The sequence below is a fragment of the Sarcophilus harrisii genome, chromosome 1 (genome assembly GCF_902635505.1).
Source record: "Sarcophilus harrisii chromosome 1, mSarHar1.11, whole genome shotgun sequence".
Lineage (NCBI taxonomy): Eukaryota > Metazoa > Chordata > Mammalia > Dasyuromorphia > Dasyuridae > Sarcophilus > Sarcophilus harrisii.
Window position 1 is genome coordinate 390,068,011 of NC_045426.1, and position 24,589 is coordinate 390,092,599.

Genomic DNA, 24,589 nt, shown 5'->3' on the forward strand with positions numbered 1-24,589 from the left:
TAATTAATTCTTGATTGTAACTCTAGGTCCTTTGTTCTTCAGAATATGGTATTATAGGCCTCCTATCCTTTATTGTAGAAGCAGCCAGTTACTGGATAATCCTGAGTGTTGCTCCTTGATATTTGAATTGTTTTTGTCTAGCAGCTTGCAGTATTTTTCATTGAGATAGTAGTTCTGGAGTTTCACAACAATGTTCCTTGAGTTTTCCTTATGGGATCTCTTTCTGCTAGTGATAGATGGATTCTTTCAATGAATATTCCCCCTCTTATTTAGAAAATCAGGGCAGTTTTTCTTAAAGATCTCTTGAAGAATGCTATCCAGGCCCCCCTTTTTTGTCACGATCTTTAGGTAGGCCAATAATTTTTAAATTGTCTCTTCTGGATCTATTTTCCAGGTTGGCTGTTTTTCCAATTAGGTATTTTGCATTTTCTTCCATTTTTTTCCATTCTTTTTAGTTTGTTTGATTGAATTTTGTTGTCTCACAAAGTTATTAGCTTCCATTTGCCCTGTTCTAACTTTTAATGTGTGATTGTCTTCAATTAGATTTTGTATCTCTGTTATCTATTTGGCTAATTCTCCTTTCTAAGGAGTTGTTTTCTTCTGACATTTTTTCCTTCCTTTTCAAGCTCTTGACTCTCTCATGAATACCTCTCACTTCCTTTCTCATTTTTTCTCCCGTCTCTCTTATTTGCCTTTTATAATCTTTTATGAGCACTTCCAAGAAGCCTCTTTGGGTTTGAGACCAATTCATATTACTCTTTGAAATTTCTTCTGCAGTCATTTTGTCTTTGTATGAATTGGTGTTTGGTCTTTTCTGTCACCATAGTAGCTTCCTATGATCAAGTTTCTTTTCTGTTTCTTGCTTATTTTCTTTCCTTTTCTTTTGGTATTTTCTCTTTTTAACTTTTTTGGTTGAACTCTGCTCTTAGGGTGAAGGGAGTACTATCCCAAGTTTCCTGTGTAGCTCTGAGCCTTGGCTTTCAGCACAGGGCTTTTTGTGTTTGCAGGGGCAGCTTTGCCTGCTCTTTAGGAAACAGCCTGGTTTTCCAGAGTTTGCCTTCTGAGCTGGTACTAGTTGCTGCCCCACTGATTTTCTCCTCTACTGAGCCAGAATTGAGATCTGATTTGCTGTGATTAATACCTTTTCACTGGCTTTATCAGTCTCTCTGACCTGGGCTGAACACCTTCTTACCCCAGTGAGAATGACCTTTCTTGAAGTTTTTCCAATCTATCTTGAACTGGAGAGTGGTTTCATTCTATCAATACCTCTTCAGAAGCTTGGTTTCATGTCATTTTTGAGGGAGACTGGGATAGCTTCAGAAGCATCCTGGCTTTACTCTGCCATCTTGACTCCACCCCCAGAAGATTGTCCTTCCTTCTGTCTCACTTTCCCCTCCAGAGCCATCTGGGTACAGTGGCCAAATAGATCAAGATAACTGGAAATGGCTCTCTGATATAGGTCATACATGCACAATAATTTCTCTTAACTTTACAGTATTCAAAAAAGGAATTTATTGAGAGAAATAATTGAATCTTATTATTTTATAGATGAAAACTCATTAATGGTAATGACTTTTGATTGGTGATATAGTAGCAGAGCAAGAATTCAAATTATGGTATTTTACTTACAAATCAAGAGTTTTTTGCATAATAGAAGGAAGGAAAGAAGAAAAGAAGGAAGGAAGGAAGGAAGGAAGGAAGGAAGGAAGGAAGGAAGGAAGGAAGGAAGGAAGGAAGGAAACAGACTATTTGTCCCATTAAATGATACAAGAATATGGTTAGTTTTGCTGGATTATTATTTTTCCTCTTTTAATGTTTGTTTTATTTATTTTAATCAGGGATGATTCTCTGGGAGGGACAAGCAAAATTACTTCAAGATATATCAGTGACATAAAAAAGACATCAATAAATATAGTAAATCAAAATTGTAAAAATCATAAACTTTAATAAGTAGAGGGAAGAAGGAAAAATAAAAACAAATAGTAGACTATACTTTTTAGAAGGTAGTTTCATTATCATTTGATGTATTAAGCTTAAATTATCTTTTGTGAATACACTATATAGAAATACTTTTTTCATATACTGTTTGGAGCAGATAATTTCTGAGATCTCTTCTCATTTTTAAATTTAGTGGTTTTTGGTTTTTGTATTCTAGGGCCTCTGAGGTCTTATTTAGTATTTACATATATGATTCCATTATCCTCAAGATCCAAAAGAACACTCCAACCCCCTATATCCATACACCAACACAAAAACCTCCCTCCCCCAAAGAGATATGACAATAAGGGGGCAATAATAGGAACTACTTATTTGATTGGTTTGGGGGAAAGGGGAAATGGTTTTATTTTAGATCTTTTGATGAGTTCCAATATGAGTTGATTGTCTTTTTACTAACACATTTGCAATGAACCTAATGGAAACTTCCCTTTTCCCTTGCACTCAGCATTTAGATTTTGTTTTGTTTTTTCTTGAAAAAAAGCTGGTTATACTTCTGACAGAAGCTTTTTACTTAGCCACTGCTCTAGTAGCATTTTATTTCTCCATGTTCATTTTCCCTAGATAGCAAGAGATTCCTGAGGCCCATTTTGGGAAACACTATTTTATTTGCACATAGTTGCTGCTACAATTCATCTATATGATTTCCTGTTTTCAGTCCATTTATGTTGAAGTTATGATAGAAGCTTGTCTTTTGAAACATATAAAGGTAACACATCTCTTGGGTCTGCTTTTAAAAAGACACTTCAGTGATTCAAATCTAGATCAGCCATAGAAAGGCATTCTCCTCCCTACCACTACCACTGTACTTTCAGAGAGAGTCTTGATTTAGTTGAAATCATCAACCTATTTGTCTTTTTATTTTTTTTGATTATGTGATAATTTTTCATTTTGTTTGCTTCTAGTGTATACTTTCACTTAACTGTTCCCCATAGAGGAATTTAGAAAAGCTGGAGGGCTCCTTAGTGATTTGCTATGGAGTGACAGGTCTTAAAGAGGTTGCTATGTTGAAAAAGCTTCATATAAAAAGAATTAGCTGCCAAAGTGAAAGGGAAAAAAAAGCATTAAAGGGGGGAAAATATGTGTGTATATATGTGTGTATGTAATGTTATAAAACATTGGAAACATGAGGAATTTTTTAATTATATTCTGAAGCATTCAGTGAATGGAAAATATTTAAAAGTAAAAATAAATATTTTAATTTTGCATTGGATAATCAAGAGATTAATTAGTAGGAAAAATGAATAAGCAATAGGTTATAATTCTCTGAACAGGTACAAAATGTCCTTCTGTGAGGAGTGAAGAATTTAATAATAGTCTTACATACCATAAGGAAGTCCTTCATTTTCTGGGGTAAATATATTTATATTTCTCTTGTTCATTAAGAATAAAGTATGGGAAAACTGAGGAATGTTGACAAAAGATAAACTAAGAATAGACAAACTCAAAATCTTAGGGAATTAATCAAGTTCAATTCATAACATTCATTTCTCACAGAAGAGCTAACTCTATTAAAATAGTTATAGAGAAGTTAGGATAGCATATTAATTTTTAATGTATTTTATAAACATACAAGCATTACCAAAAATTACAACCATTTTTTAGACAAGTACTAGTCAGCAGAAGACTTGGCATATACTCCTATATTTCTTCTTCTTCTTCTTCTTCTTCTTCTTTTTCTTCTGCTTCTTCTGCTTCTTCTGTTTTTCTTCTTCTTGCTTCTTCTGCTTCTTCTTCTTCTTCTTCTGCTTCTGCTTCTTCTTCTTCTTCTTCCTCTTACTCTTCTTCTTCTTCTTCTTCTGCTTCTTCTTCTTCTTTTAAATTTTTTGCTGAGGCAATTGGGATTAAGTGACTTGCCTAGGTTCACACACTTAGGAAGTGTTAAGTGTCTGAGGTCAAATTTGAACTCATGTCTTACTGACTTCAGGACTGGTGCTCTATCCACCACATCACCTAGCTGCCCTTGTCTCTTCCTTCTTTGTCAAAAAATGTCTTGTTGTGGAACAGCCAAGAGGCCACTATTACTAGACTGAAGAATATGCAATAGGAACTACAGTATAGGAACACTGAAAAAGTAAAGCGTGGCTTTTATATCTGATCGTGGAGAACATAGGAAGTCATTGTAGTTTATTGAGTAGGGAAGTAATATACTTTGGGAAAGTCACTTTGCTGATTGAATGGGAGATAAATTCAGGTTTTGAGGTAGGTAAATCTACCAGCAGTCTATTGTAATAGTCCAGTAGTGAATTAATAAGGCCCTATATTAGAGAACTAATAGGGTCAAAAAAGAGAATAAAGTATTAAGAGAAATGTTGCAGATCAGAAGTAGATAAACCTTGATACCATAAAGGGAATGAGAGATGGTGAGGAATCAGGGAAAAATAACTCCTAGTAGAATCTCTCTAGGTTGATATCTCTCTATGAGCTACTCTATTCTAGGTTACTCTATGATTCTATGATTCTAATTTCATGGTTAGGAACAGCAAAAAGGTATTGCTGAATCATAAAGGGCATGTGGGAAAGTATAAGAAACTGGGAAAGATAGAATATGTCAGATTGTGAAAGGTTTAACTGTCATACAGAAAGATGCCAAAAATATCAATAAGTGGATACCCTGAATTACCAATGTAAATGACTCTGGGGAAAGAGGTAAAGGACAGACTATATCTATGAATTTTGTAACAGCTTTCTGTTTCTCTGTGTCCAGGTAAATCACATACATACACACACGTACACATATTTTGTTAAAAGGTAAATTAAAAATCATGTTTCTTAAAAGAAATAAAATAAAATGAGACTCAACTAGTAACAGAAAAACTAATATTTCCCTCCCCCCAAGGTATTTATTTCAATCATGGATTTAATTCTTTCATACTAACCAAAATGTATTCTTTTCCTGCTTATATTATTCCAGGATCTAAATTTTAGGTCACAGAAATTTCTTTAGTTTAGTATGAAATATTTAAATTATTTTCAATTTTGTGTCACTAAATAAAAGGAAATTTAATGGAAGAAGGGAAAAAAAGCCCAAAGTATTACAAAAGATAGAGAAACACAACAAAATTTAATATCATCATTATTCCCATAAGTCTGTGTGAATGAAATTGTATTATGACAACAACAAAATTATAAGTAGAGAAGCAAACTGGGAGAAAACTGACTCTAGGGGGTAAAAGTAAATTTGAGTAATGAACCCTTGTCTGCATAGTTGCCCTCTTTGGCCAATATATTCTCAGGACATCATAAATCCTCAACCCAGTGAGGGTTGTGGGGGAATGTGAGGGAAATGAAAGAGAAGATAAAGTAAACTACTTTCTAGCTCAATTGGGTATTTGGGCACAAGTCCATAAAATTAAATCTGAATGAAAGTTACCTTAAATAGAAAACAAATTGACAAAAATGTTAATATTTGTTTATTCTATTGCTCTTCTTACCCAACAAAAAATGTGACAATTATTTTTTTTTAACTCATGAGGTTTTCATCCATAATTTCTTGAAATAGAGTTTTGTTAAACCAGGATGTGATATAGCCCTTTGGGATTCAAATAGAGTTACTTGATCATGTCCTTAATCCTAAATCATTTTGACTCTCAATGATTGGCCAATAACTGATCCTAGCCTAAACTTCACTTGTATGTCACTTGGGTTTTCATGGCTCAAACTGAATGTAACTAGCAACTGTCACTGTTTTGGCCAGAAACTTTAAAGGTCTTCCCCTTTTAAAGAAATTTTTTTTTTTAATTCAATAGCCTTTTATTTACAGGATATATGCATGGGTAACTTTACAGCATTAACAATTGCCAAACCTCTTGTTCCAATTTTTCACCTCTTACCCCCCTACCCCCTCCCCTAGATGGCAGGATGACCAGTAGATGTTAAATATATTAAAATATAAATTAGATACACAATAAGTATACATAACCAAAACATTATTTTGCTGTACAAAAAGAATCAGACTCTGAAATATTGTACAATTAGCTTGTGAAGGAAATCAAAAATGCAGGTGGGCATAAATATAGGGATTGGGAATTCAATGTAATGGTTTTTAGTCATCTCCCAGAGTTCTTTTTCTGGATAGCTAGTTCAGTTCATTACTGCTCCATTAGAAATGATTTGGTTGATCTCGTTGCTGAGGATGGCCTGGTCCATCAGAACTGGTCATCATATAGTATTGTTGTTGAAGTATATAATGATCTCCTGGTCCTGCTCATTTCACTCAGCATCAGTTCGTGTAAGTCTCTCCAGGCCTTTCTGAAATCATCCTGTTGGTCATTTCTTACAGAACAGTAATATTCCATAATATTCATATACCACAATTTATTCAGCCATTCTCCAACTGATGGACATCCATTCAGTTTCCAGTTTCTAGCCACTACAAAAAGGGCTGCCACAAACATTCGTGCACATACAGGTCCCTTTCCCTTCTTTATAATCTCTTTGGGATATAATCCCAGTAGTAACACTGCTGGATCAAAGGGTATGCACAGTTTGATAACTTTTTGAGCATAGTTCCAAACTACTCTCCAAAATGGTTGGATTCGTTCACAACTCCACCAACAATGAATCAATGTCCCAGTTTTCCCACATCCCCTCCAACAATCATCATTATTTTTTCCTGTCATCTTAGCCAATCTGACAGGTGTGTAGTGGTATCTTAGAGTTGTCTTAATTTGCATTTCTCTGATTAATAATGACTTGGAGCATCTTTTCATATGACTAGAAATAGTTTCAATTTCTTCATCTGAGAATTGTCTGTTCATATCCTTTGACCATTTTTCAATTGGAGAATGGCTTGATTTTTTATAAATTAGAGTTAATTCTCTATATATTTTGGAAATGAGGCCTTTATCAGAACCTTTGACTGTAAAAATATTTTCCCAGTTTATTGCTTCCCTTCTAATCTTGTCTGCATTAGTTTTGTTTGTACAAAAACTTTTCAGTTTGGTATAATCGAAATTTTCTATTTTGTGATCAGTAATGATCTCTAGTTCTGCTTTGGTCATAAAGACCTTCCCCTTCCACAGGTCTGAGAGGTAAACTATCCTATGTTCCTCTAATTTATTAATAATTTCATTCTTTATGCCTAGGTCATGAACCCATTTTGACCTTATCTTGGTGTACGGCGTTAAGTATGGATCAATGCCTAGTTTCTGCCATATTAGTTTCCAATTTTCCCAGCAATTTTTATCAAACAGTAAGTTCTTATCCCAAAAGCTGGGATCTTTGGGTTTGTCAAAGACTAGGTTGCTATATTTGTTGACTGTTTTATCCCTTGAACCTAATCTATTCCACTGATCAACTAATCTATTCCTTAGCCAATACCAAATAGTTTTGGTAACTGCTGCTCTATAATATAATTTTAGATCTGGTAAAGCTAAGCCACCATCATTTGATTTTTTTTTCATTAATTCCCTTGAAATTCTTGACCTTTTGTTTTTCCATATGAACTTTGTTGTTATTTTTTCTAGGTCATTAAAATAGTTTTTTGGGAGTCTGATTGGTATAGCGCTAAATAAATAGATTAGTTTAGGTAATATTGTCATCTTTATTATATTTGCTCGCCCTATCCAAGAGCATTTAATATTTTTCCAATTGGTTAGATCAGACTTAATTTGTGTGAAAAGTGGTCTGTAATTTTGCTCATAAAGTTTCTGATTTTCCCTTGGCAGATAGATTCCTAAATATTTTATATTATCAGTAGTTACTTTAAATGGAATTTCTCTTTGTAACTCTGACTGTTGGATTTTGTTAGTGATATATAAGAATGCTGATGACTTATGTGGGTTTATTTTATAACCAGCAACTTTGCTAAAGTTGTGGATTATTTCTAATAACTTTTTAGCAGAATCTCTGGGGTTCTCTAAGTATACCATCATGTCATCGGCAAAGAGTGATAATTTGGCTTCCTCATTGCCTATTCTTATTCCTTTAATCTCTTTCTCAGCTCTTATTGCTATAGCTAGCGTTTCTAATACAATATTAAATAGTAACGGTGATAGTGGGCAACCTTGTTTCACTCCAGATCTTATTGGGAATGGTTGCAGTTTGTCTCCATTACATATGATGCTTACTGATGGTTTTAAATAGATGCTGCTGATTATTTTAAGGAAAAGTCCATTTATTCCTATACTCTCAAGTGTTTTTAATAGGAATGGATGTTGGATTTTATCAAATGCTTTTTCTGCATCTATTGAGATGATCATATGGTTTTTGTTAATTTGGTTATTAACATGGCCAATTATATTGATAGTTTTCCTAATATTGAACCAGCCCTGCATTCCTGGTATAAATCCTACTTGATCATAGTGTATTATCTTGGAGATGATTTTCTGTAGTCTTTTTGCTAATATCTTATTTAAGATTTTAGCATCAATATTCATTAGGGAGATTGGTCTATAATTTTCTTTCTCTGTTTTCAGCCTACCTGGTTTAGGTATCAGTACCATGTCTGTGTCATAGAAGGAATTTGGTAGGACTCCTTCATTCCCTATTTTATCAAATAATTTATATAGCATTGGGGCCAATTGTTCTTTAAATGTTTGGTAAAATTCACATGTAAATCCATCTGGTCCTGGGGATTTTTTCTTAGGGAGTTGTTTAATTGCCTGTTCTATTTCTTTTTCTGAAATGGGACTATTCAAGCAATTTACTTCTTCCTCTGTTAGTCTGGGAAGTCTGTATTTTTGGAGGTAGTCATCCATTTCACTTAGGTTATCAAATTTATTGGCATAAAGTTGAGCAAAATAACTCCTTATTATTTCTCTAATTTCCTCTTCATTGGTGGAAAGTTCTCCCTTTTCATTTTTAAGACTACTAATTTCATTTTCCTCCCTCCTTTTTCTAATCAGATTTACCAAAGGCTTATCTATTTTATTGGCTTTTTCATAGAACCAACTCTTAGTTTTATTAATTAGTTCAATAGTTTTTTTACTTTCAATATTTTTAATTTCTCCTTTTAATTTTAGAATTTCCAATTTAGTATTTGATTGGGGGTTTTTAATTTGGTCTTTTTTTAGTTTTTTTAGTTGCAAGCCCAATTCATTAATCTTTTCTTTCTCTGTTTTATTCAAGTAAGCCTCTAAGGATATAAAATTCCCTCTTATTACCGCTTTGGCTGCATCCCACAAATTTTGGTATGATGTCTCATCATTGTCATTATCTTGAGTGAAATTATTAATTGTATCTATAATTTGCTGCTTCACCCAATCATTCTTTAAGATGAGATTGTTTAGTTTCCAATTACTTTTTGGTCTATTTCCCCCTAACTTTTTGTTGAATGTAGTTTTTATTGCATCATGATCTGAAAAGAAAGCATTTACTATTTCTGCTTTCTTGCATTTAATTTTGAGGTCTTTATGTCCTAATATATGGTCAATTTTTGAATAGGTTCCATGAACTGCTGAGAAGAAAGTATATTCCCTTCTATCTCCATTCAATTTTCTCCAAAGATCCAACATACCTAATTTTTCTAATATTCTATTTACTTCTTTAATTTCTTTCTTATTTGTTTTGTGGTTTGATTTGTCTAATTCTGAGAGTGCAAGGTTGAGATCTCCTACTATTACAGTTTTGTTGTCTATTTCTTCTTGCAACTCTCTTAACTTCTCCTTTAGGAAGTTGAGTGCCATACCACTTGGTGCATATATGTTTAATATTGATATTGCTTCGTTGTTTATGCTACCCTTTAGCAGGATGTAGTTTCCTTCCTTATCTCTTTTAATTAGATCAATTTTTACTTTTGCTTGATCTGAGATAAGGATGGCTACCCCTGCTTTTTTGACTTCACCTGAAGCATAATAGATTTTGCTCCAGCCTTTTACCTTTACTCTATATGTATCCCCCTGCTTTAAATGTGTTTCTTGTAAACAACATATTGTAGGGTTCTGACTTTTGATCCAGTCTGCTATCTGCCTCCTCTTTATGGGGGAGTTCATCCCATTCACATTTACGGTTAGAATTACTAAATCTGTATTTCCTGCCATCCTAATAACCCCAGATTGTGCTTTACTTATTCTTGCCTCCCCCAACCCTCTTTCCCCCTTTTAAACTTATGTACCCCTCTTGTATCACGATACTTATCCTCTTTATAATCCCTCCCTCCCCCCCTTTGAGTCTTTCCCCCTTCCTTCCCTTATTACTCTTTTTCTTTTCCCTTTTCCTCTCCCCCGTTTTTAATGAGGCGAGAGAGAATTTTCTCTAAAACAAATGTCAATTATTTTTTCTTTGAGCCAACTCTGATGAGAGTAAGATTCACACAATGTTCCTCCCCCTCTCTAAATTCCCTCAGATATGATAAGTTTCCTTAGCCTCTTTGTGGGATGTGGTTTCCCTCTTTTTATCCCTCCTTCCCACCTTATTCTGCCATCATCCCTTTTCCATATCTACTTCCCTTTTTTATGTTATATCAGTACAATCAAATTATACATGTATTCTTTTTGTATATCCACAACAGAAATACAATTCTCAAGAGTTATTTTTACCTTTTCTGCATCTCTTGAGTTCTATTCTTGGAGATCAAATTTTTTGTTTAGTTCTGGTTTTTTCTTCAGAAACAAATGGAATTCATTTGTTTCATTAAATGTCCATCTTCTTCCCTGGAAGAAAATGCTCAGCTTAGCTGGGTAGTTTATTCTTGGCTGCATCTCAAGTTCTTGTGCCTTTCGGAATATCATATTCCAGGCCCTTCTTTCCTTTAATGTAGAGGCAGCCAGATCTTGGGTGATCCTTATTGTGGCACCTCGGTATTTAAATGGTTTTTTTTTGGCTGCTTGTAAAATTTTTTCCTTAATCTGATAGTTCTGAAATTTTGCCACAATATTCCTTGGGGTTTTTATTTTAGGGTTTCTTTCAGAAGGTGTTCGATGAATTCTTTCAATGCCTATTTTACCTTCTGATTCTATTACATCTGGGCAGTTCTCTTTGATGATTTCTTGTAAAATAGTATCTAGGCTCTTTTTTTCATCATAGTTTTCAGAAAGTCCAATAATCCTCAGATTATCTCTCCTAGATCTATTTTCCAAGTCTGTCGTTTTTGCAAGTAGATAATTCATGGTTTTTTCCAGTTTGTCATTTTTTTGTTTTTGCTTGACTGATTCTTGCTGTCTCAATGAATCATTAGTTTCAATTTGTTCAGTTCTAATTTTTAAAGAATTATTTTCTTCATTAGCTTTTTTTACTTCTTTCTGTATATGTCCAATTGAGTTTTTGAATGTATTGTTTCGTGAATTATTTTCCTTTTCCAATTCACAGATCCTACTTTCTTGAGTGTTCTTTCTCTTTTCCAATTCACAGATCCTACTTTCTTGCAAGTTCTTTGTCCTTTCCAATTCACAAATCCTACTTTCTAGTGAATTCTTTATTTTTTCCAATTCACAATTCTTACTTTCCTGAGATTTTTTTATTTTTTCCAATTCACCAATTTTGTTTCCCTGCACTTCCTGGGAATTTTTTAACTTTTCCAATTCGTATTTCAGGAAGTTGTTGCTCTCTTGTAAGGCTTCTCTTTCCTTTCCCCATTTATCTTCTAACTCTCTTTTGAGACTTTTAATGGTCTCTTCTATGAGAGCATCATGTAAAGGAGGACAGTCTGATGCATTTTTGCTGTTTGAGGTCTCTTCAGGTTTGATGACCTGCTCTTTTTCTGCATAGAAGCTGTCAATTGTTCTTTTCATCTTTTTATTCATGTTTTAAAGCCTTTAGGGTAGGTCTCCTAGGCAAGGGGGTTACCAGCTTCCTCTGCAGAGCAGGGAAAGATGTAAACCGATTTCCGGCTCCGAGGTATGGGAGTGCTCTGAGTGAGAGTTTTCCCTTCCCCCAACAGGAAGTGGATTCAGCACTGGCCGAGCTATCAAACTGCTTAGTAGGGCTGAGTGGATTAGCGATTGCCCTCGGCTAGAGACTAAGGGGTGAAAGTGTCACTGCCCCAGGCCGGAGCCTCTTGTGGGACTGTGAGTATTAGCAGCTGACCGCAGACAGCCCCGAACTCTGCCCCAGTTTCTCTGCCTGATGCAAATCGGCCCTGGAAAAGCTCTATGGCCCCAGGCCGAGCTCCCCACTGTGCAGATTGGAGGCTAACCCGGGCTTCACTGCACACTTGTGCTGAGATCTGTGCTTTCACTTTCGGTTTGAGACTCTCCTCAGAACCTAATTTCTCTCCCAGTCTGCGCTGATCTCCCCCCTGGCCCCGGAACCAACCTTTTTTGGCGAGACTGCAGATTTTCTTCGGCCGGTGAGTTGTTCTACTTCTTATCTTTACGAATTGTAGCAGTCAAGACTATTTTTGAGGCTCGATATAATATTGATAAAAAGGGTAAGAGAAGAGCTTAGAAAGTCGTGTGTGTCTTCTCGGCCATCTTGGCTCCGCCCCCTCTTTTAAAGAAATTCTTGTGGGAAATCAAATTAGGCCATCTTTTGCCTCAATACTTACCTAGCCTTTAATCACTGAGTGGGCACTGTCTCAGGCAAACTGAGACCTGGGAAAGATCCTTGCTTGAAAAGACCAAGATCTCCTATTGCATCCAGAACATTGCATCAGTTATCCTGACCTATGTTTTGCTTCTGGAATCAGATGCCTGTGGAGGAGAGAATGAGGTTGATGACTTTGCACAGGTCTGAATCACTTAAAACTGTCAAGTGAACCAGGACCAGTCTCTAACCTTCAAGTAGCAGAACAAAGCAGGCTAGAAACAGAAATGACAGGAATCTCACAGAAGCTTAATTCCAAAGTGAGGAAAACAGGTTTGCAAACCAAAGCTCTCCTGAGAAGGAGGACTTATGGCTTATTGCAAGAAGGGCTTATGCATGAAAACTACAAAGAAAGGACCATAAAACAATCATTCTTAGGTCTTGAGTAAAGAGTTCTCATGGCAGACTCATGCATGCAAGCACTGTGGGGACAGTATTGGCTTTCTTGGAATCTTTGAGCCTTGTGATTGTTTATTGGAGCATAGAACCAGAGTTAGCATGGCAGGAACAATAGTGCAGCCCCTAGTTTGGTTCACTTAGCAGTTAGAAGTACAGGAATTGTTCATAATGTGAAGTGGTGTGATTGATCACTTCCTGTTGCAGCACATCAATTATAGCTTTAGCTTTCAGGCCAAATGGGGAAACAGGAAAACTTCAATAATTCTAAATAGTTATTGATTAATATGAAAATCATAAATCCCTCAGTGAATACCAAGTGCTAGCCAAAGCAATACAATTTGCTAGAGGGGGAGATTATCCAGAGGGTGAGCATAAAGGACCTTTATGTCAAGTCCAAGACACAACTTGCTTGCTAGTCCTTAGCTCTGGAAAACAGCGTATTTCCTAATATCTTGATGAATCCAATTCTCTTAGTAATTAAGACATCATCCTCTTAATGATGTCTTATCATTTTGTTCCTCTTTGAGAGTGAAGGACAAACAACAACAACATTCCCATTTAAGGCTATTACAGATTTTGCTGGAGTTTTGTATGTATCTTTATGGCAATATAAGATATAAGGAAGAAATGGAAGATATAGAACAAGCTGTTAAAAATGTGATAAGCCACTTGACTTTATATAGTTCATTAGAAAGAAATGAAGGCTACATTTACAGATGTACAGAAAACATACATGTTTCACTAAATATTTTCAATATCCTTATTTTCCCCTCATATATATTACTAGGAGAGATAAAGAATTGTTTTCCAATTTTAAAATCAAATTTAAACTATTTAGGAAAAAATAGCAAAAAAAGAGAAAGAAATGATTCCATAGAAAGAAAATATACAGAACAATTACAGTGCGTAAAATATTTGAAAGATATTCTAGATAAAATACTCCATTTTACTTTTATTTTAAAATGCATTAAATGTTTAAACACAAAAAGTTCTCTTTCTATATTCAGTTGAAAATATGTTATCCCATGGGTTTATTATTATTATTATTAATTCAAACTTTAACTAACACCAAATACAATTAGCATTTGAAGTTGAATAGAAAAAGATTAACAATGAAAACTGGGAATCTCTATTATGTATGCTTTTCTTTAAAATACAAGAGATAAAAAATATAATTTTCAAAAATCCCTACTTGTTTTGGTTCTTTCTGGTGGGCTATTTTCGTCTGTTCATTAAAAAAAAAAAATCAATGACCCACTTTTCTTTATGTTTTCTTTTGTTTTGTTATTCAGTCCCTACCCTATAATGTTGTTCTCTAAATTGTAATGTTCTCTGGGAGCAGATTTCTTGGGGGGCTTCTGGAAGCAGCCTTAGTTTCAGTTCAGTGTAATAATCACCTCAAATTCAGCCAGGAGTTAAAGTCCAAATCCTTTATTGTTTCCTTTTAAGTCTTGTCTCCTTCCTTGGGCCTGATTAGCTTTCTTAGAGGCCTATCTCTCTCCTTGGTTCCTGCTGCTAGTCCTTTGCCTCTGCCAGCTTCAGCCTCTAGCTCCCTCCGAGTCTCCAGCCAGCACAAAGGTGGAATGAATTTGACTCGATCTCTGAGAGTGGGCTTGTCCTTTAGTAGGCTCCTCCTTATATACGCTCTCTTAAAGGTGCGAATCTTGTGGAATTGTTGTAAGTACTAAGTACATCTAGAAAACTGTTAAGCACCCTCCTAAACAACCATTGTCTCTATCAATTCCACTGACTTAGCACCATGTAAGAATTCTAACACTACCCCTTTTTCCTTCCTAACCCTCTAATGAAAACAGAACCTCAGCAACAAATATATATTGTAAATCAAAACATATTGCCTGTAACTAAAAGTGAATCCTATCTCTTAAGTCCATTAGCTAACTATCATAAATATTATTTGAAAAAGTCGATTTCTCATGCTAAAAAAAAAAAGTTTAGTTATTTACTAGTACTGGAACTTAATGAGTATTTCTACAGAATTACTGAAGGATTCCAGCCACTGAAAGGCTGCCAAGAGAAAATTCTCTGCCAATGTATTGCTTAACTTCTTCCATAATCAATTTACCTTTTTTGTAGGAGTATAATCTGTTATCCCTGATATCATTCAAAAAATGTCCTCATGCCTTTATCTTCCCTTCCCCAAGTACTCTTCATAGCCTGTGATTTACCCAGAAAACCCAGATAAAGAGCTAAATGAAGTGTAAGGTAGCTTGAAGATGTAATAATTTCCTTGAGGATACTTTAGACTTCCTTGATATTCCCTCAACATAGGACCATATCTAGCTCATAGTAGGAAGTTAAACACATTTTCACTTATTAACTTGACTAAGAATGCTAAAGAATTGTAAATAATTATACCTTGTCATCTTGCCTATGATATCAGGTTGAACATCCAGAGCTATATTCAACTTTTCTCTTGCTTCATTTTGGCATGCCTCTTGAGCTAATTTGTTAGACATTTCAGTCTTACAGAATAAATTTGCAAAAATGGACATGGTTCTTTTAAAGATTTTCAATATCTTATTTTACCTAGTATATATTGTTAGGAGTGATAGAAAATTGTACTTCTTTTAAAAATCAGGTTTGAACTATCTAAGAGCCAAAAAAAAAAAAAAAAAAAATGCTACAGAAAGAGAATTTCTATGTAAAACAACAATAGAATGTAGAAAACAGTTGGAAGTTTATCTACTAAGGCATATTTAGAAACTGTGTGAATACAATTGTACAACATACAGATACAGTCAATTCTCATTATTCAAAGATTAACTATTGTAAAGGGCTGAAACTCAAATGTAAAGTCCGGGCTAGCTCCCTGGAGACTTCAGGATCTGCCAGAATCAAATAAAAGTCCTTGGTCTTTAGGGGGAGGAGTGAAGGAGATGGACAAAACTGCCAGGAGTTTGCCAAGGATTTAGAGATTAGAATCTCTACACTTTTCTCCTCTCCGTCCTGTGACCAAGTGAAATCTGGCTTGTCTTACCCCACCCTCTAATCCCTCCTATGATTATCTATATACACCAAAAGATCAAGACAGCACAGAATAGTGAGAAGGGTCATTTTTCCAAACATATGCTAATAAAGTTATTGTCCAATAGGTAATTAGCCTTAAGTGCTCAGTTGTCTGATTCAAGCCCTTTACATCCAGGGAGCTAGCCTGGACTTTACAAACTATTGGTGAATTTGTCAATTTACTAAAATTTATTTGTAACACCCAAAACAATGCTCACTTTTGAGCTCATTGACATGTGTAGAATGGTGAAAAGTTTGAGTATCCTGTTATGCATATTCCCAACTGTTGTCAAACAAGCCATTGCTCTAATTTTTTGTTTTGTCAGCTTTTTTTGCTATTGAATATGGTCCCCAAGCACAGAACTGAAGTTTTCCGTAATGTTTCAAAATGCAAAAATGTTATGATGTTCCCTAGAAAATACTTGTGCTAATACATGTGCTAGATAAGCTTCATCTAAGCATCCAAGCACTAATTACTATGTGAGTGCAAAGTAAATGAATCAAATATAGGGTATATCCAGAAAGAAAGACAAATTCCCCAATCTGTATACAAGTTCACTCCAGCAAGTAAATGTAGCCATAAATTTTGACATATTTAAATCTTGTATTTCTCTTAGAAACAATGGTTCAATATTCACTGATTCAGTATTTGCAGTCTCTTTACAGAACATACTACAACAAACAATGAGGACAGACTACATACATAAACACACACAGAGGAATATTAAATTTGATTTGTGAATATGCCAGAATATAATTTTGTCTTAAGAAATGATGAAACAGATGACATCAGAAGTCTTATATGATGTAATAGAGAGAAAAATGAGTAGAATAAGAACAATTTATAAAATCAAAAAATGATAAAGATAAGCAATTTTGAAAGCCTTAATTTGAAAGCCTTAAGCTGATATGTTCAAAGACCAAGTTGGATTACAGAGTCTAATGATGAAACATGAAGCAATAAAGAGGCTCTGACATTTCTTAAATGACAGACATGCTTTAAGAAAATCATTTTGTGGTCAAAGGATATGAACAGACAATTCTCTGATGAAGAAACTGAACTATTTCTAGTCATATGAAAAGATGCTCCAAGTCATTATTAATCAGAGAAATGCAAATTAAGACAACTCTGAGATACCACTACACACCTGTCAGACTGGCTAGAATGAAAGGGAAAGATAGTGCAGAATGTTGGAAGGGATGTGAGAAAACTGGGACACTGATACATTGTTGGTGGAATTGTGAATACATCCAACCGTTCTGGAGAGCAATTTGGAGCTATGCTCAAAAAGTTATCAAACTGTGCATACCCATACCATACCAGCAGTATTACTATTGGGCTTCTATCCCAAAGAGATCATAAAGAAGGGAAAGGGACCTGTATGTGCATGAATGTTTGTGGCAACCCTCTTTGCAGTGGCCAGAAACTGGAAACTGAGTGCATGCCCATCAACTGGAGAATGGCTGAATAAATTGTGGTATATGAATATTATGGAATATTATTGCTCAGTAAGAAATGACCAACAGGATGATTTCAGAAAGGCCTGGAGAGACTTACACGAATTGATGCTGAGTGAAACGAGCAAGGCCAGGAGATCAATGGGGACCAATTCTGATGGACCTGGCCATCCTCAGCAATGAGATGAACCAAATCAGTCCCAATGGAGCAGTAATGAACTCAACCAGCTACACCCAGCAAAAGAACTCTGGGAGATGACTAAAAACCATTACATTGAATTTTCAATCCCTATATTTTTGCCCACCTGCATTTTGGATTTCCTTCACAGGCTAATTTTACAATACTTCAGAGTCCGATTCTTTTTGTACAGCAAAATAACAGTTTGGTCATGTATACTTATTGTGTATCTAATTTATATTTTAATATATTTAACATCTATTGGTCATCCTGCCATCTGGGGCACGGGGTGGGGAAGGAGGGGAAAAATTGGAACAAGAGGTTTGGCAATTGTCAATGCTGTAAAGTTACCCATACATATAACTTGTAAATAAAAGGCTATTAAAATTTTTAAAAAAGGAACAATATTATAAATTGGAGCTTTGTTCTTAGGCAACTAAATTCAAATTATAAAAGCTTAAAATAGTTTTTTATAGATATCTGAGATTAAATGGATTTGATAAGACTGACAAAAATAATCATTTTGATTGTTGGATGAAAAATGGATTAGACCCTCCTCACATCAGGAATGGGTTCAATAGGCAAAACTATATTTATACCATGAAGGGTATAACATCCTCCAAAATCTATAAAGAAATAATGAGGAGAGAGATGAATGGATGGGTAAGCAAAGGGTGAGGGAAGAAGACAAAGAAGGAATCCTTAGGTAGGGGGAGGTTAAGTAATAGCAAGGAAAGTTATGGAGCAGAATTTAATTAAAGAGGCGTCAGGGATAGGAAAGACATGTGTGTGGGCATGTGGGGGTGTGAAGGTGTGAGTGTGTATTGTATGTATATAGCTACATATGTATAATTAAATACATCTTTTCTTAATTATAGTTTGCTTGGGAATGGTAGGGAGGATGTAAAGGGGGGAAGGAATAAAGTAAATAAGGTGGGTAGGAGAGAACCAAAGAGCATTATATACATATATACAACATATATGTATATATATATATATATTTTTTTGCTCTGGTAAATTGTTGTTATATATTTTGAATCTTCCTTGATGTTCTGCTGGGGACATGATAATGTTCTCTTTTGTTTTGCTCTAATTTTTTTTTTTTTTTTGTATTTCTTCTTTTTTCCTTACTCTATTTTTTTCAAATAAAATAAATTAAAAAAAAAAAAAAGAAAAATGGATTAGAGAGGGAAAACACTGGAGAGAGGTACTATAATTAGGATCTGTTGCAATATTCTAGAAACTTTATAAATTTTTGACTAAATTAAGAGAAGAAGATTGATGTGACTTAAATTCTGGAAGTATAATTTACATGAATGGACAGTAAATAGGTGTTATTCACTGAATGATGATTAGACATAATATTATTTAAAATCAATTATAACATATATTTAGATATTAAGCTAAGTAATTGTAATCAATTATTTAAAGACATAATTAATCAATGATCATTAGACATATTATTATTATATTACTATTAACCTCAATAGACTATGCGTTTATATTTCCCCCACCCCACCCCAGCACAACTTGTAAAAAATCATCAACCTGGGCATGAGTACAAGCATACAAACATACAAACGGGTTTGAATGTGGGGGTAAGAGAGAAAGAAAATAAGGGATGATGCTGAGATTACATGCCTAAATAAATAGTTTTGGGACATTAGCAGGACAGAGTGTTTGGGACTTCAGAATTCCTGGGCTTCATCTGTCCCCATCTAGGTACTGTGTCTATTTGGTAGTTTCTTGGAAAGCTCTCAGGTCTTGCTCTCTCCAGATATATGTAAGATGCTATATTATAAGGACTTTTTTCAACAAAGATCTTTATTCATCATTGAAAAAAAAATCATTATGGAGAAGTGGCCTACCTTCCTCATCCTCACTAGCCAAAATCACTTATTTGGTGAAGCAATCCATATGAAGGAGTCATCTCTACCAATTACCACTTGATTTCCACTAAGACGCTAGGCAAGTCAGTCTCCAGAAGCAACAGGACAAACAGGAAGAAAGGCAAGAAAGCACTACATGAAAAGTAGTTGATCCAGACCTGTCACTCTCACCACAATTTCCTCTTAAGATTAGGATTCTACATTCATAAAGCTAGAAAAAAACATCCCAGGGCCCCTCAACCATCATACTTGGCAGCAAACCTCATGGAGAAGTGACCTGACAACTATTCCTACAGCTGCTACACCACATCCTTTGATGAGCTAGAAAAGAAAAAATATTATCACCGAAATCTTTAGCACTAGAAATTCATAGGAAAAGAGAATATAGGAGGTAAGATGATATATGTTTTAGGAAATGTTGAGTTTCAAATCCTATTTGGACATAATAAATGAAATAATGAATCAGTCACTTGTAAGATTGGACTAGAGTTTAGGAGAGAGATTAAGCCTGGATATTTAGATCTTAGATTCCACCTTAATAATAGTCATTCGCAACCTATGGTCACTTACCAGAAGTAGTTCAAAAAGGGATTGAGTGCTGTTTCCAGGGCTTAGCTCAAGAGAAAATTTGTCTTTGGCACTCTTCCACAAATTCACAGTTGTTTCCTTGTTCCTGGCCTCATTCTGACTCAGCTACTTGTTAAATAATCCCTGGAAATAATTGAAATTAAGTGTTTTCAGAAACTGTGTGGCCCCTCATAAGCATAATATTTTTTTAAAGGGGCCATATGATTTTTAAAAAATTTTATTTGTAGAGTAATAGAATACTATTCTGCATCCTCAGAAGCCTATCTTTGATGTATTCTTTAGTTATCTACATTATGTAATTTTTAGTTTGTTGATGTCAAACATTAAATGAAACAAATGATTCAAAACACCAAATGAAATCCTATTGATCTTAACAAATTCATGCAATTTCCCATAATCCTTACTTAAGCTCATATTCACATTTTAAGTTGCACTAATTTTGGTTCTTTAAACCTCAAGCATTTAGTTCAACAATTCTGCTTCTGGTTTTCCTATTCAATATAAGAAAGTTAGCACTGGAAGGAAGATAAGGATGTAATCATGAACACCTGGGCAGGAGAAAAAGTTGAAATACAACTGGGGATCAAATACAATGTGTTATTATTTTATGTGAACCCAATGTTCACATCATCTTAAGGAAGCAGGTGGTGGGAAATTAGAAACTGTCCTATAAACCAAAGTAGCCAATTGTTTTTGATAATGAGTAAAGGAGGGATAATTTTGAATAAAGCTTTGCTACTTATTGTTCTTTGGAATATTTGTGCTTTATGAGGATTCCAAATTTCAGTTTTTACATAGTATAGATTATGCAGTGTCCTATGCTTTGTGGTTGTTCAGTCATATCCAACTCTTTGTGATTCCATGGACTATAGCATGCCCTGCCCTTTAGTCCTCCACTATTGTTATGGGGCTTTCTTGGTAAAGATCTTGAGTATAAAGATACTATTCTGTAGGGTACTTCTGATTTAGATTTCTAACATTTACTATTGAAAGCAGGACAGTATCTACTGGCTGGAGATTTAGGTAAGAGATTAACTTCTTTTAGGAGCTAAATATTGAAGTAAATTCATTTAAATCTTGATTGAGACATTCTGAAGGAGAGAAGGGAGTTGTATACCACAAGGTTGGATTAATGTAAATTGATTTATCCAAGGTTATTTGTTTAGATAATGGAGGTAATAGAAGGAGGGCCCAAGGTCTCAGAGAAGTGATGCTCAGAGACGTCCCATCCTGTCATCATGTTCAAAGCAAGTTCACATCAGGGCAGACTCCATTTAGGCAGGGAAAATTCAATTAGGCTCATTCTGTGGACTGAAGAGTCCCACTGGGGATCAGGAGAGGCAATACTGAGATCACATTGTCTTAACAAAATATATGCTAACAAATGACTTCTTTTTTTGGCCCTGTCTTGGGCTCCCTCTTGTGTTTTATCTAAAGTATATGAAAAGAAATACATCCTTGTGAACCATAGGATGTTATATTTTTCTCTGTTAGCATTTATGGTAGGTATGTGATTCTTTCCCCAATCCCTTTTCAGATGTAAGTCTCCATGTACACACAATAGGATACTGTTTGATTATTCCATGGGTTAGAATTTCGGGGAAATCTTGTAGTTCCAAACTACAAGCCATCCACATGAAAGTTAACATTAAATCTCAGTGATAGAATTATAAGATATTCAAATATATATATATATATATATATATATATACATATATATATATATACATGAATATAGTTTAATTTCCAATTTTTATCAAAGGTGAAATGCAATATTTTACTTCTAAGATACCCCCCAATTAATATTCTCAACAAATTCTGGTGTGTTTTTGATAAATGGACATCAACATATTATTTTGTTATCCTCTGAGTTAATATTTTACAGAAAAGTTTGTATAAAAGACTAATTACATATTATTTTTCTATTTTTTAGTTAAAATGCTATGCTTATGATATTAATGTTTTTTTCTATAATGTATTTTATTCTATTTTTTCCTCTATGGAATAAGAATGAATGCTAATTAAATTGAATGAAATTCAAGAGATGTTTTGCATCTGCCTACTGAATACAAAGCCCATGATAGGAACTGAGAAGGCTATAAATATGAGCAGAACATTCCTGGGGCGGGGGGGGGGGGGGGGCAGCTAGATGGCTCAATGGAGAGGGTACTGGCCCTAGAGTCAGAAGGACCCAAGGTCAAATTTGACTTAAAACACTTAATACTTACTAACTGCATGACCCCTACTTCCTCTCAAAAAAATGCAAAAAAAAAGAAATCAAAATATTCCTTCAAGGGCCTTATAATCTCGGAAAATGTTAAGACATCTCTCCAAGCCATGCCTCCTCTCTATTCTAAAGAATGCTTAGGTGCACATAAAATTGGATAGGTTGTTTAAAAGGTAATGGGGTTTCTGTCTCTTTTTATTAAAAATCTTCAATCAAAATCTAAATATTCACTTGTCAAATATGTTTTAGAAAAGATTCTTAATCCACTATGACTGGACTAGATGATATCTCAGTTACCTTCCAAGTCTGTGATTCTGCACCATGATATTGCCTCTAATCCTGTTATTGCATTCATACTATCCTCAGGAAATTTTTCCTCTCCCTTTTGAAATCATATATTCCATTTTATTCTTTACACCATAATTTGAATGGCATCTCCTCTATAAAATTTTCCCAGATCCTCACCAACTCACCCTAAGATTACCACTCCTCATCCTATTCCCTTTTCTGAAGATTTATTTTTGATACTTTATATACTATTTACTTGTCATATTATATACTATTATTTTTCTTTATTTATATATTGCTATTTATTATAGTGTAACCTCTGTGAAAGCAAGAGCTAGGTATTATCCAATTGTTATGCCTCCTTTAGCTTAGAGCCTGGTGAACTGGGCATAAATTAGATAGTTTATAGCAAATATTATAAAAAAATAAAGGTCCTATGAGGTAATCAGGCAAAGTTTCATAGGAGCAGCAACACCAAACTGGGTCTGAAAAGACTATTGTAAGGATAGATGAAAGGAAAATACTTTTGGAGGGTTGGAGTGGGAAGGAGGGAAAAAAGTTACCAAAGACATAGTAGGAGAATGCAGGTCTCTTTTAAAAAGAAAAAAAAAAAAAGTTTGTTTTTTTTTTCCTTGATTGGATCATTTTCTGTCATTTTTGTGCATATCTATTTGGAAAGAGAGTGAGTGATTGGGCTGAAAATTCAGTTTAGAGATAAAGAATGAAGGGCATTGAATACTAAGTTAAAATGTCAAAAGTCATTCATTGCTAACTTTTTAGCAGAGAAATGGCATGACCATATTTGGGGGGGAAGAGGAAATGAGAAAAATTTAAGAATATAATCTCTAGGGACAGATTTTGGACCATGGTGTCTGTTTCTTGATTGAAAAGGGACCAAGGTTCAGAATAATTGAAGATAAAATGAAAGGTTTAACATGATGATCAAGTATTATAAATTAAATTTGGAGACTTAAACTCAAGAATAGCAAGGAAAACATAGTTGGTAAGAAAAGGCATAACAAATTAGAAAAGGTACATTAGACTATTAGGAGTAAAATAAATTGATAGAATTGGTAAGTATTCTAATTTGGTGAGATTAATAGGAAGTTGGTATATATTTAAAAGATAGGTAATGATTGTAGAATTGCTAAGATTAATGAAATGAGTAAACTCATAATGTAATTATGGATTCTAATTGGTTATACAAATTTAACTAAGTTTTCTTACTTAGTGTGTACATAAATAGTTCAAAAAGAAAGCATGGGGGAAAAATCTCACCTATTACAGGGAGTAGGGAAAATTCCACACTGATTTATATTGAAGTGATAAATATTATCACACTGGAAGACCATCTTTCCACACTCCAGGCTGTTTTGGAGAAAATGAATTGTCCTTTAAGGAAAAAGAAGGGTTTGGAGTTTTGTTTGTTTATTTTTTTGCTTGTTTGGGTGTTGTTGTCGTTTTGTCCTAGAAAAGATAAGACAGTAAAGTCATAAAAGTTGCCAGATAAGAAACCATCAGAAAAGGACACAAGGAAGAAAGGGGTGGCCAGTATTAATTATAATTGATGATCCCTGCCTCAAGGCTATAGAGGAAGAAAATTGTTGCCTATATAAAATTAGAGAGCTGCATTATCTTTTATATTTTGGGGGCATATATATCCAAAAAATTATGACAAATCTTCCACTAGTTAATTAACCAAAGGACAACTAATTAATTCTGGTGATTTATGCAGGCATTATTGATAGTCTCAGAAGATGATTGACAAGAATCATGTGGTTTTGGTAAAGAATCTGAAAATTATAGAGGCATGGGTTATTTTTTTTTCACTTTTGCTCACAGAAACAAGGGATATACAAGGGGGTCAGTACAGAGAAAATGACCAGCTGGTTAAGAAACTTGCATCTAAAATTGAAATTTGAATGTCTGGAATAAAACCTAAAAACAAAAATTACAGATTCCTGGCCAAAGATGAAAGACAGTAAATAAAAGATGATGATCATGTATTTCTTGGGTGTTTTTTTTAATGTAATAATGTAAGGGAATTTACTCTGAAAAGATTGGAGTAAAGAAAAA